Raw genomic sequence first — 18,117 nt, 5'->3', positions numbered from 1 at the left:
CAACAGATAAACCTTCAACCCACACTAAAATAATATTCCAGGGACGTTCCGGAGGATTTTTGGGATGGCCGAAGTGTGCAGTTTTTCCTCCTAAAACTGCAGTGGTCAGTTGTCCGATAGGCGGGGAGTCGTCAGAGAAGCTTGACGGAAAGGCGAGGTTGAGCGGCGAAAAGGCGAAGGAGAACGGCGTCTTGAAGGCCTGTAACCAGCAGGCGGAGCGGGGCTTTCTGGCGGGGGTGATGAACGTCGGGGAATGAACGGTGGTTAGAGCCGGAAAAGCGAGGAGGGTAGTCTGCTTCAAATGAGTCGTTGCCGCGGCGTTCACTCTGGAGCCTGCGACGACAGAAGCGGGAAATATGGCCTCGGTACCCGCAGCAATAACAAACAGGGCGGGCTGGGTGCCAGTTGGGGTAGTATGTCGGCACCGCGGCAGGTGGTGCCAATGCAGCGACCTTAGCAGTGGTAGGCGCAGGTGGTGTAAGCGCTCCACCTGCAGGCGGCAAGGACGTGACCTGGGCGTACGTTGGCACCTGACAGATGGTAGGCGCGACCGATGTTGGGGGAATAGGTCATTGAGGCCAGCTCTTCTTTGACAATGCTACGCAGGCCGGCACTTGAAGGATGTGGCTCAGATGCAGGGCGGCACAAATTACCTTGGGCCGAGAGCTTTTCACGAATTAATCCGCGAATAAGCGCACGGAGGTCAGTGTCGACAGTGAAACCAAATGAAATGGGATCAGGCTGCAAGCGTATTGACTGTAGTTCGTCAAGGCGTTGACAAGTCGATATGATGGCGTCGATTGTGGTAGGGTTCTGCACGGCCAGGGCGTTATAGGCGAGTGACCCAATACCTTTAAGGACGTGGCGAACCCGCTCGGCCTCTGGCATGGTGTCATTTATGCGCCGACAAAGTGCAAGAACATATTCTATATAAGAGTTATAGGTCTCATTGGACCGCTGAAGTCGGGCTTCTAGCTTCTTCTTGGCGGACTCCCTGCGAACAGTAGGCGCACAGAAAATCTGGCGTAACTTTTGTTTAAAGGTAGCCCAGTCCGGAATCGTCGATTCATGATTTAGGAACCACGTTTTGGCCACATCCGTCAAATAAAAGGACACATTAATTAGTTCAAGAGAATCGTCCCACTGGTTAAAAGCACTGACCCGGTCGTAGCTGTCGAGCCAGTCATCAGCGTCGTCGCCGCGGAGACCGGCGAACATCTGCGGGTCGCGCTGACGGCTACTGACACTCCAAGTGGCAAGGGGAGCTGGAGTCGAGTTGGTAGAAGCCGAAATAGCGGAGTCATGACGATGGTGGTCGGGGTCAAACGGCGGCCAGAACGAAGCTCCAGGTGGATGCAGGTGACAAAGCAGCGGGGAAATCAAGGCGCACCTCCACCACGTGTAAGGTAATGCGAAAGTCGGACTTGGGGGATCAGGCTTTATTGCAGACCTGAAGCCTTGGTCGCACACTGTAGCCAAACACACTCCGCGATGACGATGGGTATCTATAAGAGGGAGCAAGATGAAGATGAAGCAGCGCGTTCAGCCGTGTGGAAGATGGAGTGCCACACAGTGCTCACAATATATATATATATATATATATATATATATATATATATATATATATATATATATATATATATATATATATTTATAACGTTTGAATACCATGATACGATCGAGCCAATTTCAAGAAAACAGCCAACAATGAAGTTTTCTAGAGACAAAAAGAAACATTTCTGATATTGCTTAAACTTCATCTACCTATTCTGCTCTACTTCAGCTTTCAAAATCGTAAAAACATATTTCATAATACTAACGCAATAGTAGATACTGGCTGTCGAATAAGACCCTTACGCAAGGATTGGCAATTGATGTTGATCCCACTTCTTTCCAGCTAATTGTATAAAATGCAGGCAGGACTAAGCTTTTGGTTATTAAAAAAAACCAACAATACCAAAAGATGTGAGTGGCACTGGTACGTTAATTCCGATATGATTTGGCCACCGGAACGGCCATGAGCGTGGACGTATCCGAGCACTCGCGTGCGTACCCCCAGACGCTCGTTCTAATTCGCCTCCTCCGACTGGTATAGTTCGAAACTGTAGCACCTCTCGGGTAGCTCTTCAAAGCATGTGCACCGGAGCTTCGCTATTTCATCCGTCCTAGGTTGACACTACAAAAAGACGCCAATAAAAAGGCGGTGAAGGAGGCAACACCAAAGCGCTATCGGGAAGTTTTGAGAGACCTATTCACTCGCGCAGGCGACAGCCGCATGAGAAACTACCCTGCGCCAGATGCGATCCGTGGAAAACATGAATGTGGGACTCCGGTGGTAAATCGAGGTATCAAAAACCAACAGCAAAATAAAAAAAAAAAGATTTCTTGGAAACCGGACGCGTTATCTTAGATGACGGCAGCCATATGGGCGGAAGTGGGTCTTTTGCCGCGGGTTTGATCTGCTGTTCACACTTCGGGACTGCATGGAAGAAACTATGTGTACCGTAATGCAGGTAATGTACATTCTCGAATCATTCAAATAAAGGACCGTAGCCCAGAAACATTGAACCTAAAAGAGGTGGTTCTCGATGACCTTCCAAATTTTTTTTTCCTTTCGCTGAAGATTAATTAAGATTGTTTGCTTGCTCACTGAACTTTATCGCCGTTTTGTGTAATCGCAGTTTTGGCGGAGGGTAAATTCGAGAAACATTTTTGTGCTGCACGATGGCAACGCGCATTAAGAACACCACGCGTAGAACACTGATTGCGGATAATTCACGGTATCACTCACAGCTAATTTCCAACGTAGGGATACAAATGACTAGATACAATATTGTGCGAAAATTGAAAAATCGTACGCGATTCGCAATTATCATAGAATTTTCAGACCTGCGGGATGCGCTGAGCCTTGCACAAGGGCCTTATTGAAGTGGCCATAACTACTAGTGCAACATAACTATGCAATATATTTTTAATGTTTTTCAAATCTGAAGTAGAGGAGTATAGGTGGACAAAGTTTAAAGAATATCAGAAATGTCTCTTACTTATTATTATTGATAAGATTATACTGAGAATATAATGTGGAACTATTGCCGCTTTGCCATGAACTTTTCCGGTATAAAGGCCTTCTATTTAGGTAAAATGTCATTGGCTGGGCCGAATTCGAAATCACAGTCTCCAGAAAAGCAAACATTACCAGAATAAAAATGAAAACATGCATATGTTTTGTCAGACAAACTTCACTAACCATTTATTTGGTAAATTTGCCAAAACATCAAAGAAGATAAGCACACAGCATTCTACCTCATTAATAATTCCCTGTGACTCAAAACCAATTTTGGTAGCAAAACTGAAATTGAGATCTCTTTTTTTTAGTCATCAGGCTAAAATTTCGAAGTACATTTACAAGGTCTACCGACAATTTTTTATCAGGACTTAGCTCGGTGAATTTGCCAGGTTTGAGAAGTGTGCGGAACTGTTTTATTCTGCCCTTTCAAGTATAGAGGCTGTAATCTTATGGTGTTTTCACGATTCACACGTGCAACACATATGCATGGCTTCTTGCTGGGCATATTTTAAAACTTTTGTCAATTTGTCAAGATACCAATTTTTATATAATACATAGCTGAAAGCGCGAAATCTTTTAAACTTAGTGTGAAAACGTTTGCTGGTAAGAATGTGGTTAAATAATGTAACGACACAGCAGGTGCCGGGAGGAAACACAAATTATACTAAACGTCAATCACTCTCCGGGATTTAATAACTCCCCCGCTTGCTCAGCAGAGCTGATAAACGCAAGAATCCACATCATATCTCTATCAATACCAGAATCGACTCTTCCTCAGTGCAAGAAGAGCAGGACCAATAAATATCTTAGCCATACACGGCTTAACAAAACCCCTAGGAGAACATCTTGTTTTTTCGAGCAAAGAAACAAATCATTGAATTACTGCCACCCTGTACAAAACATGCAGCAACAGCTCGTCTGCGCTCATATTATCGCAGTAGGCAATCCATTGCGCTCCCGTCACCCGATTATCTCCACCTGCCCATGCCGCCTAAACCAAGCTCCTTCTGCTGCACATATCTTACTTTACAGAAATAATTACAACTGACAATCATATTAAAATATTTTCGGAACGAAAATACTTTTTCTGCTAGTATTTCTCCAAGGAAATTTCTCCCATCCACATAACATTTTAACTCATGCATAACCCATATGTTATTCTGCACAATGACGAACACATGTTATTTCTCACTCATTTTTTCAAGTGTCCCTTTCTTGAACATCAATTGAAGCATGCGGCCTGGGTACTGCACCTCCACTCTCTCTGAATAGGGCAGCAACATAAATTTGTTCTGTTTAACTTCCGAAGACTGAAGATCAATCGAACCTGCTTTATGAACTTATACCTCATCCTATCCCCGAAACTTCCCGTCAATGTTACTGATGAATCCTGTAGTTCAATTGCGGGCTTGAGTAAAGTACTTGTGACTCATGATACTGTTTTGCTGCTTTATGTATTATTTACATTTTCCAGGTTCTTCTATTTCACGCCAGCGCGTCTACAATAAATAAATATACCTTTTACGTGCCCTGTACATTGAACTTTCACTTCGGCCTGAGGCAGTTATAAATTTAATGCTATAGCAATACAACGCCAAGTTCGAGTCGTCGCGTGGTCCCGGCGGAGGGCACGTTTTCGAAGAGCACTAGGGTCGCCGGCAGCTAATGCTTTCGCTCCACATTCGGTTCAGCAGCATTGAACCCTTCTCATTTATATGTAGGATGGTAGCTTACGCTCTCGCGTCCTACTCTTAAAGGATGAGCTGAAGTGTCCCCAATAATCTAGCACCTTACACTGATAGGGCGTGATAGGGGAATAATGTAGCAGGCAAAAGAAGCTTCCGCCTTTGCTATCGCATTCAACAAGAGTCAATGTCCGGAAGGATGAGCGCTGCCATTGCCGCAGACGGCGACGTGGCTCGCTACTGATCAGGAACAAAAGCTTACACTTGCATCATAGATGCGTGGTGCAGGCGCAGGCTAGGCGTCAGCTGAAGCCCTATCATAGCACTAGCTGGATCACATTCTTACAGCTACAAGCATCTCACATGGTCCCGCCATAAAGTGTTCCAAATGTTGTGGCACGAGAAAGTGAAACAGCAATGTGACTGACGCAAAGGTCTTTTTTTTTTATGGAGACGGAGTACTCTCAACAGTGGGCTGCTTGCGTGCTACTCATGCTCTCATTACTTTTTCTGGCTAGGGCCATATGAAATAAACATATTTTGTTCTCTGCGGTAGCTTTTGCTCTTCTCTTCGCACAGTCAGTCTTTTTGAAGATAAGTTCAACGCTTCAAAGTACTGTTGCCTAACGAGGCATCGTGCCACACGGAACACACGCGGCGACGAGGCAAACACATGGTTGCAATACACTGCGGGCCGAATGCGCCTAGCCAGAAGTAGCAGGCGCGTACAGTGTGAGCGGTATCAGACGATAGTATAGCGACCTTGCCGCGCCTGCGAGTGAGGTTTCGTAGCCGTTGGTTGTCGGCGCTAGCGTCGGTGTTAGGAGAATAACCACGAGCTTGCGTATTTCCTTTCATCTTGAGCGCGACATCAAGGCATCTGGGAAAGTCACGCACGTACGACAGCGGGCGCTGGCGCTTTTTCTGCCCTGGCCTTTATCACTATGTTCTCCGCTACATTGCAGCTTGTGACCTCCGCCAGCGTAGCAAGAAGCCTCCGCATCAGCCTAGTGGCTGCCTTCAACCCATCTGAACTCCCGGTAATCCAGTTCCGCGTCATTTTTTACCTATTTGAGCCTTTCCTGTGTGGACTTTCGGAAGCAGTTCGATTACCGTCGCCAGTAATATCACCACCTGTACTCTATCTCGTGGATTATTTCTACCAGCTGTGCATCCTGTGTCGCTGAATTTCTCCCTCATGACGTCATTCTGCTTCATGGTACTGCTTGTCAACAGGTCACAGATCGAGGCCGCTGCTTCCTTTTTAAAAGGGTGCACGACCTGCTTAAATCATTCTCTTGGCGCCCTAGTTCCATGATGACCGACAATCCTTAACTAATGCGCCTACTAAGCATCTTAACCACTCAGACGCTCATGAATATGCTGGCTATGCACATCTTTGGCCACTATCATGACTTGAACGTCTGTTCGCCCTTCGTCACTTTTCTTACTACTCGTCCCACTGAGACACACCGGGCCATCACCCTTTTTCTGTTTATGCCCCAATCTTCTGCTGCCTTCCGACAGTTTGCCAGCTTCTGACAGCCATGACAACAGTTATACTTCCGATTCCATAGCCTGTGCAGACGCAGCACGTAACATTGCTCGTGGCATGCCTCCCCACTTCTCGAATGAAAGGCATTTACGGCCATAACAATAAAGATGCTAACTGCTAGCTGACTCTTCCTTCTCTGGCCTCCGCCCGTGTGGGTCTCATGGGTCGGTGGGTCGTGGGCCCGTACCGCGTCTTGCAAAAACTGAGGGACGTGACCTCCACAATCACCACTCTCATCCAGACCAAACGCAACTGCTTCACCGACCAAAGTCCATCCCTTACAGTTCCCTGCAGTAACCTCCTTGGTTTTGCAAGCAGCGGTACCGTGGTTCTCCCGGAGGGGAGGGGGGGGGGGGGGTTGTTATGTTTACGGTACGTTGTCGAGAGGCCGAGAAACAAGAATCTTCGTGGTACTGTGTCTAACGACGACGACACCGAAGTTAGATCTGGGGTTGTGGTGCTTATACTGGTCTTCGAGAGGTATTTCTGACTTCGGATTGTGACTTGCCGTTCGTGGACTGCCTCCTAAAAATATAATTTTCTTTTGTAACCATTACAACCCATCATATGCTACAGCATAGTTTACAAGCTTATTTACTTTGAGCGTGTGCATTTTTGCTCGGGGTACAAGTCTATATAGTTTGCTTTCTCAAAAATTCGGAAAATATTTTCTGCTTAGGTTTTTCAAGCAAAGGCGTTTAAGGCATAACATTTCATGGTATTGAGAACATACCCTGGCGTACTGGTTTCAGCTGAATATGCGTTTCCTTGTCACCTTTGGTAAGTGCGAACTGAACAGATACAGAACTGTAATACAAAATAAAATCCGATTGCGAGTAACTACATAATAAGCTTCAAAAAATCATGTTCTCGATGAATGAGACAAAGTGCTAGTATTAGACATTATGCTACGAACTCAGTTTTAGATACGTGTGAGAGCAAGCCTTAAGTTTTTCGCATAAAAGGAACATACAATGCCTTGTTCGAAAACACGGTGCATGCAAAAATATTTAATAGTGATAGCTAATACATTTATTTTCAAAATATTTTAAAAAATAATAATATAAAAATCGCTCCTGGCATGGGTATAAATATACATCGAGGAAGTGCAACAAAATGAAATAGTTGAACAGTAGGCGTGAAGTTCAAAGTATAGAACTGTTTTGCCACGAACACGAAGGTGAGAACAACTGTGAGGAATAGAGGCGGCTATCCATAGTATTTGCAGCGTACATGCCAATTTTTCACAGTTTACACTATCTTTTCAAAAGCTCTGTATCTTCTTTATCTCCTAGGTAGCGCTCAAGCTCTAATCCTACACGTGCACCATGGTCAGGACGGACGCCTCTTCGATTTTCATTCATTTTTTTCTCGAGTGTGTTCTAAGAGTGCGCTTGGAAACGGAACAAAGGGAATGCGGCTGTACCGAGTCCTTGTAGTACATTTTTTTATAAACTCGCATCCTATTTGTGCTTCAAGGCCCGCTCACCCGCACGTTCGGCTATGGCGAAACTGCACGCAGATGTTTTCAGGCATTGAGGCTCAAATCCTATCTCCCGCTCTGCATCATGAAAATGAGAATACACTAACGGAATAGTAGTTTGTATTCTTCAAAACCATTACCAACCAGTAGATTACTTTAAGAAGGTTTGTTAACAAGAAGCTCTTACCAGCTGTTTACCCGTGTTTACATCCTCTGGTTCTTTATCGACGAATAATTTCACTTGCATACAATCACACATTCCTATGTGAAAAATCAGTATATACAAGCCTTTTACGTCTTCAAGTGCAGATCGATGGCCTCAATGTTTGTGAAAAATGCCTGGGTAAAAACCCTCCAACCTGTAATTTGGCTAACCATTTGGTACCACTCAAGGATTCAATTAACTTTTAATTGATTGTCTTGGACCTACCACTAGCAATGCTTGTCAGTTAAAATTGAACTGTGAAGCGTAGAATGATGATTTCAGGTGACCTACCCGTGAACACCTTGCCTTTCATCTGTCATTGGCCAAACCGAAGAATCGACATTTTTTATATGTTATTTACTCAGTGCGTTCGTGTTAATTGCAAACTACTGAATAAACAACTGAACGTTTTAGCAAAGAACATTTCCTAGAAGACTTCTCATTAGCACCAGCTCTTCCAAAGAGCTGCGTTGGACACATGTGTACACATCCATTTTGCCAGTTAGTGACAAGTATCTAATGACCCACAATTCGATTGATACTTCTGACATTTACAAAGATGGCGCAATAGCTAAGGGCACGTGCTGTCCTCTAGAGAGGTAGTAGCACGTGCTATTGAGTAGGTTGAATGCCGAGCAGTGCGTGCTAGAGAAGAGAAGGAACGCCGAGAAGTGTGTGCTAGAGAGGATAAGAAAAAACGAGTAGCGCATGCCAGTCAGGAGGAAGAGCGCACGATTAGAAGAATGGTTCGTGAAAGGGAGTTGATAAAATTAAAGCTGTAATCAGAGAGCGCGCAGAGTTAAGGGGAGGAAAGGCTTCCTATGAGCTTTTCTTGAGCGCCTATGGGCTGCCCGAAAAGCCTAATGGTATTTACTGATCTCCCCTTGACTGCTAGAGTCGGAAGTTTTCCATGCCCTATGCGAGGCAAGACGATCAACAAGTAGGGGAGCGAGAATCGCAGAGCATGCGGCAACCTGTTATTTCTCAACGTGCTGATTTCTGCAGTTTTTTTTTTTTTTTTGCTTTATGTCTAAGCTTCCAATACGAGTTGTATATGAGCCCCTGTCTAGCCGACGTGCGGCAGTCGGATGCCCAAGGTCCTGGGCGATTGTACAACAAGCATCAAAATTGGACTTTATTCGGCAGGTTCATGGAACTCCTGGTATGATCTTTATCTTCGCTAGGTGCCTTACCGAGGTTAGAACAGTTCTGACCTTCAAGCAAGCAATAAGTTGTGTCTGCCATTACACTGAAAGTAATCCACTCCCGTTCGTTTAAAAAGACAAAGAGTTTTCGATTGCAACATCGCAGAAATTGCTTAACGATCACATGGTCGCGCAAGTCTTCAAATGTCCAGAAAGCCTTGTAGCTAACTGCTTTCCTGTGTCATCTTCCGCTCGAGACTTTCGAAATTTATCGAAGGTGTGCACTCGTTTGCCGCCTATATAGCAGTTTCAATGAATAAGGTTGGCTTGTGAGTGATGGGGCCTCTATTAAAATGATTTATGCTACATCTACACAAAGATCCACAAATGAGGCGCAAACAAAACTTTAAAATTACAGCAGTAGGAAACCGATTTGTCCATTCACAGATCGAAAGCAGAACTCGATCCTACCAATTAGGATTGTAGTCATTTAATTCTTTCTCGTTCATGATACCGAAAGAAGGGTGCAAATACTTTCTAGTCATTAAAAAGGATATATATGGTCCTAATAGAACATTGCGCGCATTTATTTGCAACCAAACAAGCCCTGGCGATTGTTGCAGTAAATATACGTACGATTTGATCAGCACAGTTGGTTTATTGCTGAAAACGAAAATAGGATATATGAAGTTCAGTTCCAATAACTTTAAAAATCATGCCAGCGTTAAATCACTTATTATATTGCAATTGAAAAATACCGAAATCATGAGATTGAAAGTAACCTGAAAGGAAGTTTTGTTTCTTTCTGCGTAAGAATATTTCAGTGAGTAATCTGTAATTAGTAGGGAAATCAATGATCATATAATTCAGCACCACAGTGCTCCTATGAAGATAAAGATGTTGTCTAGATCACTTTTAACAACCTTGAGGAAAGTAAAGAAATCAAAGGTGAAAGCAGCTCCGATATTAATTTGTGCCGACATATCAGTTAAGTTGCGCTTCAAAAGAATGAAATGTACGAAACTTAGAAAAGAAATTGCCTTTTCTGTAGCAAGTATACAAAGCTAGCAAGACACAAGTAGGCACGCGGCTTTAATGCAAGGCAACAATATTGGTTCTGGAATATTACTCAAGATTTTAAGGAAAGAAGTGTTCTTGGACCAGATCTATGAATGGAACTAGGCTAAGTGCGCTGAATTCAGGCATATCACTCACGGTAATTCCATCTCCACGTAGCAGTCCACCGTGCGCTCAGCGCCTGGCTCCATACATTGAACAAATGCTGACTTCATGCACTTGCACATTTGCTTTTGAGGTGCGCTAATAAAAATCATCAGTAGATGCAAGTCGTCTGCGCTTTCAATCACCTGAATTAACCAAAAAAGGTACCAGCAGCAATTAAAGTGGTTGTTCAGACCAATAGCGCAACATCAGTTTGCCACAGCCCACTACACTGTGAAGGTAATGCTGGAATGTTGTCTCTCATAGGCGAATACATTCGCACAACAGTCCCAATCTTTCCTGTCGTTTAGTGACCAACAGCTTAGCACAGCAAACCATATTTAAAGAAAACGTTTTGCGAAATTTTATATTTTTTCTAGTCAACGGCGCCGTCGCGGTGACGCAATGGTTACGACGCCCGACTACTGTGCCGGAGTACCGAGGTTCAAACCCGACAGCCGGTGATTACGTTTCGAAGGAGGCGAAGCAAATAGGCTTCCGTGTACTGTGCGACATCAGAGCAAGTTCAAGATCCTTCGGTGTTCGAAGTTACTCCGCAGCCCTACACTACGCTCCTATTTCTGTCTTTCCACTTTCACTATTGCCTTCCTCCCTTACTATGCGGTTTGGGTGCCCATAGAAACAGCCACAACAGACACAAGTGTGAAATATACTGCGTCCTTTAATTCTTCTGAAACAATTATTATTACTATTTTTATTGAAGTCATCGCTATTCTACAGACTCGATTGCTACATGTGGAACAATCAAAAAAAGGAAAGGCAGTGTATGTGTCACACTTCTCTGCGGACTTCTGAACAGCGCCTTAAGAGAGGAGAGGAAGGTATGAGTGAAAGCGGAAAGAGAGAAATATGAACCGTAGAGAGCTCTTGGATATGATTTCTACAACATGGGGATATTTACCCAGCGCTGCGATCACACAGCATACGAAAGTCTCAATGTATAGCATCCATCAAAGCGCACCCCGCCGGTGTGGCGCAGTGGTTACGGCGCTCGACTACTGTCCCCAAGCGTACGCACTTAGTACGCATCAACTACTTCACTGACCACGGAAGTGCCTCCGTGGCTATATCCAACGAAACAACCGATGTTTGAAGTGGTTTACCGTGTATAACCACAAGTAATGAAGCTTTTGTTTTCGCACGAGGTTAATTCATGCTTACCCATCCGCATTTTTTTCGTAATAAATTTAAGATTTCAATGGAGAAACATTCACTATAAACAAACAAGGTTCTAATAGGCCTTGGTGTTTTACTATGTGATCATTTTCAGAAACATTATGTTGCGTTAAGTTGTACCATTCTTATATTTATGCTCATTTTAGTGCCTCTAGAATCACTGACACAAAACAGATGCGCCTAGGTTTAGATTTTATGCTAGGTTGCATTTGCATTAGCGCGTTCTTTACTTCTTTTTATGTTTTGTGTTATGTTAATTTATATATATTGAACTTTGCTCTGTACCTATTTTTGTTTACGCTCCCCCTTATGTAATACCCCAACAGGGGCCCCTAAAGGTCAATAAACGGTAAAGGTATACTGGCGCCACAGTAACCTAATAGTGGGGCTGTAAACGTTCAGATAACGGTGCTTGTTTGATTGTAATTAACTGTTTGCATAGTTCTCCTCGAAAGGTGACGCCTTCCTTCGATCACAAAGAAGTGGACCCCGCTAATGCAACATATATTTCTCTTAATATCATAGATAAATGAAATATTTCCTCGCATTAGAGTTTATTTTTAATTACGCGCTATTTTTATACAGCATGAGATATATAAGGGAGAAAGGAACATTCAAGTTAATGGATATACACATTTAAGGCATGTTTTTTCTGTTGTGCAAGAAGAAGCATAGATATACATACCTGCAAGGCGTGGTGATATGTGTGGTTGTTTTGCTGCTGAAGTTGACGCTGACGGGTTATTTCTTCAGTATCTGCAGTGGATTTGCATGAAAATAATTTCGATATTGTTATTTTTTCCTAAACTCTTTGCACTTCACACTTCAAGCTCACTGAGTCCACCGTTAGAGGAACATTAGCTAGGTGGAATCTACCACGCATAACCCAGATTCCAAAGCCTTCTCAACAAGCAAAGCCGTTAAAGAGGCGGGCCGCAGCTGTGCGAAGCGCAAGCCAGAAGCCAGAGCCCGCAGCGACCTTGACTTGATGTTCAGAACGAAGCATAGTTCTTTAGAGAGCCCGCAGCGACCTTGACTTGATGTTCAGAACGAAGCATAGTTCTTTAGAGAAATAACGCAGCCAGTCGCTCACTTGAGAGGTTCGGTCCTCTTTTGTGCCTGAATGTGCAGGGTCATTATTGAAAATAAACCGCGACGTCTGGCCAAGGGATCTGACCCGTTCATAAGAAATGGCTTAAACGGCATTTCGAAAGAAAAACTGCTCTTAAACCTAAATACAGTAGCATACCACCTAAAGGAACGTAACGTCATCAAACAAGGTATTCAGCTGTACGAACTTTTTGAAGTTCTCCTTCGAAGATCTATTGAACACTATGAAAACGACATCTACTTTAACGAATTCTGTGTATGGCTCTTTTTACCTCTACGAACATAATCTTCTGCGTCTTCCTGTGTCTTCCAGGTCATACTGAGCAGTTGACGAAACACAACCTGCACTAATTGTTGCATATATTTACGTTGTGAATCGCGTTTCACTACCGCTGGACACATATTGGACAAATATTGCCATTAATCAGGTTTAAACTGATATGGCTATATTGTAACCTGTACCAGGCAGAAGGCACTTATCGGATCAGTCTAGAACCACACACTGCACTCAACTTCGCCCTCGTTTTTCTCAGTCGCAAGAAACACGTGGCATAACCTCCTCTTCGGAAGTGGCGGCTTGGCGAATGATCACTGCCTTTCATAGTACGGTTTCACTCGAACAACGTGAACAGTTTCAGCTACTTCAGCGCCGTCGTGGTAAGGATCGTTGATCCCGGGGATGGAATTCGTAGCTTACGTTACGAAGAAGCCGAATGACCTTGTATGGGCCAAAGTAACAGGGAAGGGGCTTCTCAGCGAGTCCTCGACAGTGCACTGGTGTTGAGGCCCATACGACCCACACAAGATCGCCAGGATCATAGTAAACGTCTCGGTGTTGCAAGTTTCACCGACTGGCGTCGCGGTGTTGTTAGTGTTGAATACGACAACGTGCGAGCTAGTACGCTTCTTCGGTTCTTTGGAGAAAATGTCGACGCACACATAGGCATTGGTGGCATCATCGCCATGACCTATGGGTAACATAGCGTCCGACATTGGGGTGAAGGAATGGCCGTAGATAAGCTGAAAAGGCAAAAGACGCATTCGTCTTCCGTTCAGTCGTATTTAATTCGAAATTTGCATATGAAGGAACTTCATCCCACGTGTGATGTTCAACGTCAAATACATGAAAATCATGTCGGAAAGTGTTATTTTGAGGCGTTCAGTTAGTCCTATCGTTTGCGGATGGTAAGCAGTTGTCCCACGATGATTTGTGTGGGGAAGACTGAAGAGTGCCTGCAATATGTGCAACAACTGATGATGCATTTTGGCTCAGTGCGATAATTTGAGAAAAACTAGGCTACTTAGGTAGCAGTTTTATGAGAAAATGGCAATGTCTTGGCATGTCGCGTTAAGTAATCCGTCGCCACTACGACCCATCTGTTCCCTGATGCGGATGTTGGGAAAAGATCTATCAGACCTATACCCACTTGCTGGAAAGGCGCTGGCGGAGAAGTTATCGGCTGAAGAAGCTGTACAGGCTTCTGCAGAGGTGTCTTTCACCGCTGGCAATCTCGGCATGTTATCAAGCAGTGCTGGACTGAAGGCAACAGCTTATGCCAATAGTACTTTTCTCAAATGCGTGCTAAATTTCGCGTAACTCCTAAAGACCAGCCGAAGGCTCATCGTGGCATACGTGCGCGATATAAGGTCGAATGTGACATGGCACAAGGAGCAGAAACGTTTCCTTGGTGCTGAAAGTGTCTCATATACAGGATTCGATTGCGAAGGCTGTAGGAGCATAAACCCCGGGCGAAAGTACGCTTAGCAGCGACATCAAGATATTCAACATGCTCATTACGCGGGTGTAAATCGGAGTCAGCCCGTTGACGCTGGACCATATCGGTGGTCGTGACTACTGCGAGAAGCGGGATGTGCCGTCCTCGGTGTCGGGCGGCGCAGCATCAACAGGTGCACGCGACAAGCAATTGGCGTCGATGTGCTTACGGCAGCACTTGTACACAACCGTAATGTCGTATTCTTGAAGACGGAGGCTCCACCTTGCGAACCTGTTCAGAGGGGTGTTTGAGGTTGACTAGCCAGCATGACGAATAGAGGTCATTCAAAGATACTAAAAGGCAGCCGTAAAGACAAGGTCAGAACTTGCTTATCGTCCAAACTACCGTGAGAGATTCCTTTTCCGTAGTTGAGTATTTCGCCTATGCTTTGGAACCAGAGTGACTCGCGTAAATATAATTTTCTCTGTGCCATTTTGCTACTGCATTAGAACGGCATCGAGCCCAGAATTATTGACAGTGGTATGAATTACCGTGGCAGCGTGTTCATCGAAATGAGCAATTATCGGAGTGGCCTACAGCCGCCTGCGTAACTCGTTGAAGGCATGCTCTTCAGCATAGTGCCACACAAAAGGAACATTGTCTCGAGCAAAAAGCTTAAGAGGCTCTGCAATCGCTGCAGCATTCTATTCGAAGCGCCTGTAATAGGCTCAGAGCCCCAAAATATGTTCTAACAGACTCTTCATTCGCTGAGCGCGGGAATATTTCTACAGTAGCAGTCTTCTCGAGATCCGGTGACCTTCCCTCAGGACTAATACCATAGCCAAAGCGGAGTTTCCGGACAGTGTAGTTTTATTGTCAGTTGCTCGGAAAACAGTTTCTGTAGTACCATTTGCAGCCGGTCGAAGATGTTCCTCAAACTAGCCGGGAAAATGACGACTTTGGTGAGCTACACTAGGCATGCTTGCCACTTCAGTTCATAGAGAATGGTGTCCATCATTCGTTGGAAGGTTACTTGTGCAGGACAGAGCCCGGAGGGGAGCACTTTAAGCTAATAAGATCGTCAAGGGTGACAGACGCTGTTTTCTCTCTAACCCTTCTATGCACATCTATCTGCCAGTAGTCAATCTTGAAGTGAAGAGAAGAGAAATATTTAACATTGCGTAACCGCCCAATGGGCCGTCTTTGAGTGCTAGCTGGTATACGTCGCGTTTTTTCACCTTATTTAACTTCCAATAGTCGACTCAGTAACGCAAGGTGTCTTTTTTCGGCACCTACACTACAGGCAACGCCCACGGGCTAGTAGACTGCTGAACCACGTCGTCTGTAAGCATTTCTTGCACTTGGATTTGAATAGGTTCTCATTCTGTCGACGACACGTGGTATAGGTGTTGGGACCTAGGCTTTGTCTCTGCATCGACCATAATGCGTTGTTGGGGTGCACCCAAGTGTTAAAGAGGTTGCAACCCATTCAGCAAAATCCTGAAGGAGCTCTAGGAGTTCCCGCGGCTAAACAACGACAGATTGAGAATAATGTCTTCATCAGATAAAATGTCGAGTGCCTTGCGACGGTGGTGCCAGAGTACTGATGTCCGCGGGCTCAATAACGTCGGCGACATACTTGATGGCCGTTCCTGTGGGAATGTTCTGCAACCTGGTCCCGATATTTGTAATGAACTGTCCTGCAAGCGATGAAGTCCACTTGCAGCGCAGATCCCTTTCTCAAGAAGCAGGCTGATAATCTTCTCTGCAATTGCGTCGAGGTCGCATTGTGCGTCGCTTTCTGCCACGATCATGTGCTGCGCCGTGTAGGAACCTTAACGTCCGCACCCCTAATAGCCAAGGCGGGTATTTATGAAACGATTGCGTCGAATCTGGTCGGGTGTTTATGAAACGATGGCGTCAAATCTCGTAATGGCTTGTCTTGGCATAAACGTCACACATTATTCTTGTAAAATAATTATTACGCTGTTAGCTTGTAAGAATTCCAAACCGATTAAGACATATCGAGAAAAATCGTGAAAAACAACAAAATCGCCAACGTAAGCGAATCCGTCAATTACAACTCTCGTAACGCATCTGCAAGCATCGGAAATAAGGTGCCCCGCCGCCATGCGAGTCGGTGGCCCATTAAACTCTGTTAACACTTTCTTCAGTTTCTTGGCTACGCCACTGCTCATAACTGAATAGTCCGCTCCCGTATCTACTAAAGCGATAATAACAAAATTGTCGATAGCAACCGGTATGTCCGAAGCTGCGCACTCCGGTTCACTGATACGTGACCCGGTATTATAGGCGTTATCTCTTGTTTGGCAGTTCACTCGTCAATGGCCTCACCTCATCAGGTCGCTGTTCTTAGTTTTGCCGACAGCTTGGGAAGCTGGGCTCGTTGAGCGGCCAGTGCGCTTTGTAGACGGACATGAACGTGGAGAATGATAGCGGGAAGAAGCAATCATGCGGGACTCGAAGAGTGGTACATGTGAGAGATCTGCATTTGAATATGGGTACTCCTCGATTTCTAGTGGTCGTACACCACTCCGAGGACACGGTGCACACGGATGAAAGCCACGATGTCTTGCGCGGAGATATCTTCAACATGTGACCGGCCTCACCACAGGGGTAACAAAGGGGCTGGTGGTCAGGGGCACAACATATGTCCGTCTTTCGAAATCGTGCTTCGACTAGAAGAGAAGCTCGCAGCCAATGGAATCTTTATCTAGCAGCTAGCCTTGTAGGACTAATTGGCGCATCGCAGAATTTATTAACTCCGAGAAAAACGTTCGTATGAACACTGTTTAATCATGATAAGCTGGAGCAGTGGTCTGCTTAAAGAAACCGAAGTCTTTTACTGCCCAGCAAACTGTTGTATCGAAGAGTGTTGATGAGAATTTGAACACAGTAACTGAGCTCAAGACGAATGTTCAAAAGGGCTGAAAAAGTTACTGCTGAAAAGCGTGCTACAAGTAAGAATGAACGCCAAATATCACACACAAAATAGCACAGCACGAAATGTGTAGTGGCAATTTCTCTCTGCAGAGTAGATACGCAAGCCAACGATGTTTCTACTTGTGTAGATACAGAAACTGGCAAAGTTTATACGCAGTGGCCTGTACTAAACACATCAACAGGTCGCTGATCTTAGTTTTCCCGATGGCCGAACCCGCTACAGGGAAAGCTGCGCTCAGGCATCCACAGCAGCAAAGGCGCAGTTTAGGCGCAGCACAACTGCCTGCCAACGTATACAGTCCTCAGCACACTAAAACTCGAGCTCTATCAAATCAACCGGTAATAGCAGGACTAGGAACTTTAGCCGTTCCCTAGCCTCTCCAATCCCAGACATGTCATTTCGAACCAAACTGAACTTAAAGAAATTCGAAAACTGGCGCTGCTTCAACGGAAAAAACGAATTAAAGATCCAGTCAATAAACTTCGCGTCCTCGCCAATGGCCCGGCACCAAAGGTGTTGTCTCAAGAGCACGATTAAAATCGCGCGTCAAATTTAGATAGTTTGTCGTGGGCATGACCATTTATTTCTGCTCTTTAGCAAAAACAAGGACATATAAGAGGTAATGGGAAGATGAAAGGTTCACAAACTGTAACAGAAATTTTTGTTGTGGCATACATATCTATATAACCCTGGCAAGTCCAGACCAAAATCCTCACGCACTCACTCAATACAGTAACTGTGCTACATTAGCTAGAGGCACAGTGTGATT

This window comes from Amblyomma maculatum, chromosome 5, assembly GCF_055883805.1.
Source record: "Amblyomma maculatum isolate TAMU_Amacu chromosome 5, ASM5588380v1, whole genome shotgun sequence".
Lineage (NCBI taxonomy): Eukaryota > Metazoa > Arthropoda > Arachnida > Ixodida > Ixodidae > Amblyomma > Amblyomma maculatum.
The sequence above is the reverse complement of the archived record's forward strand: the minus strand, read 5'-3'. Positions refer to the sequence as shown.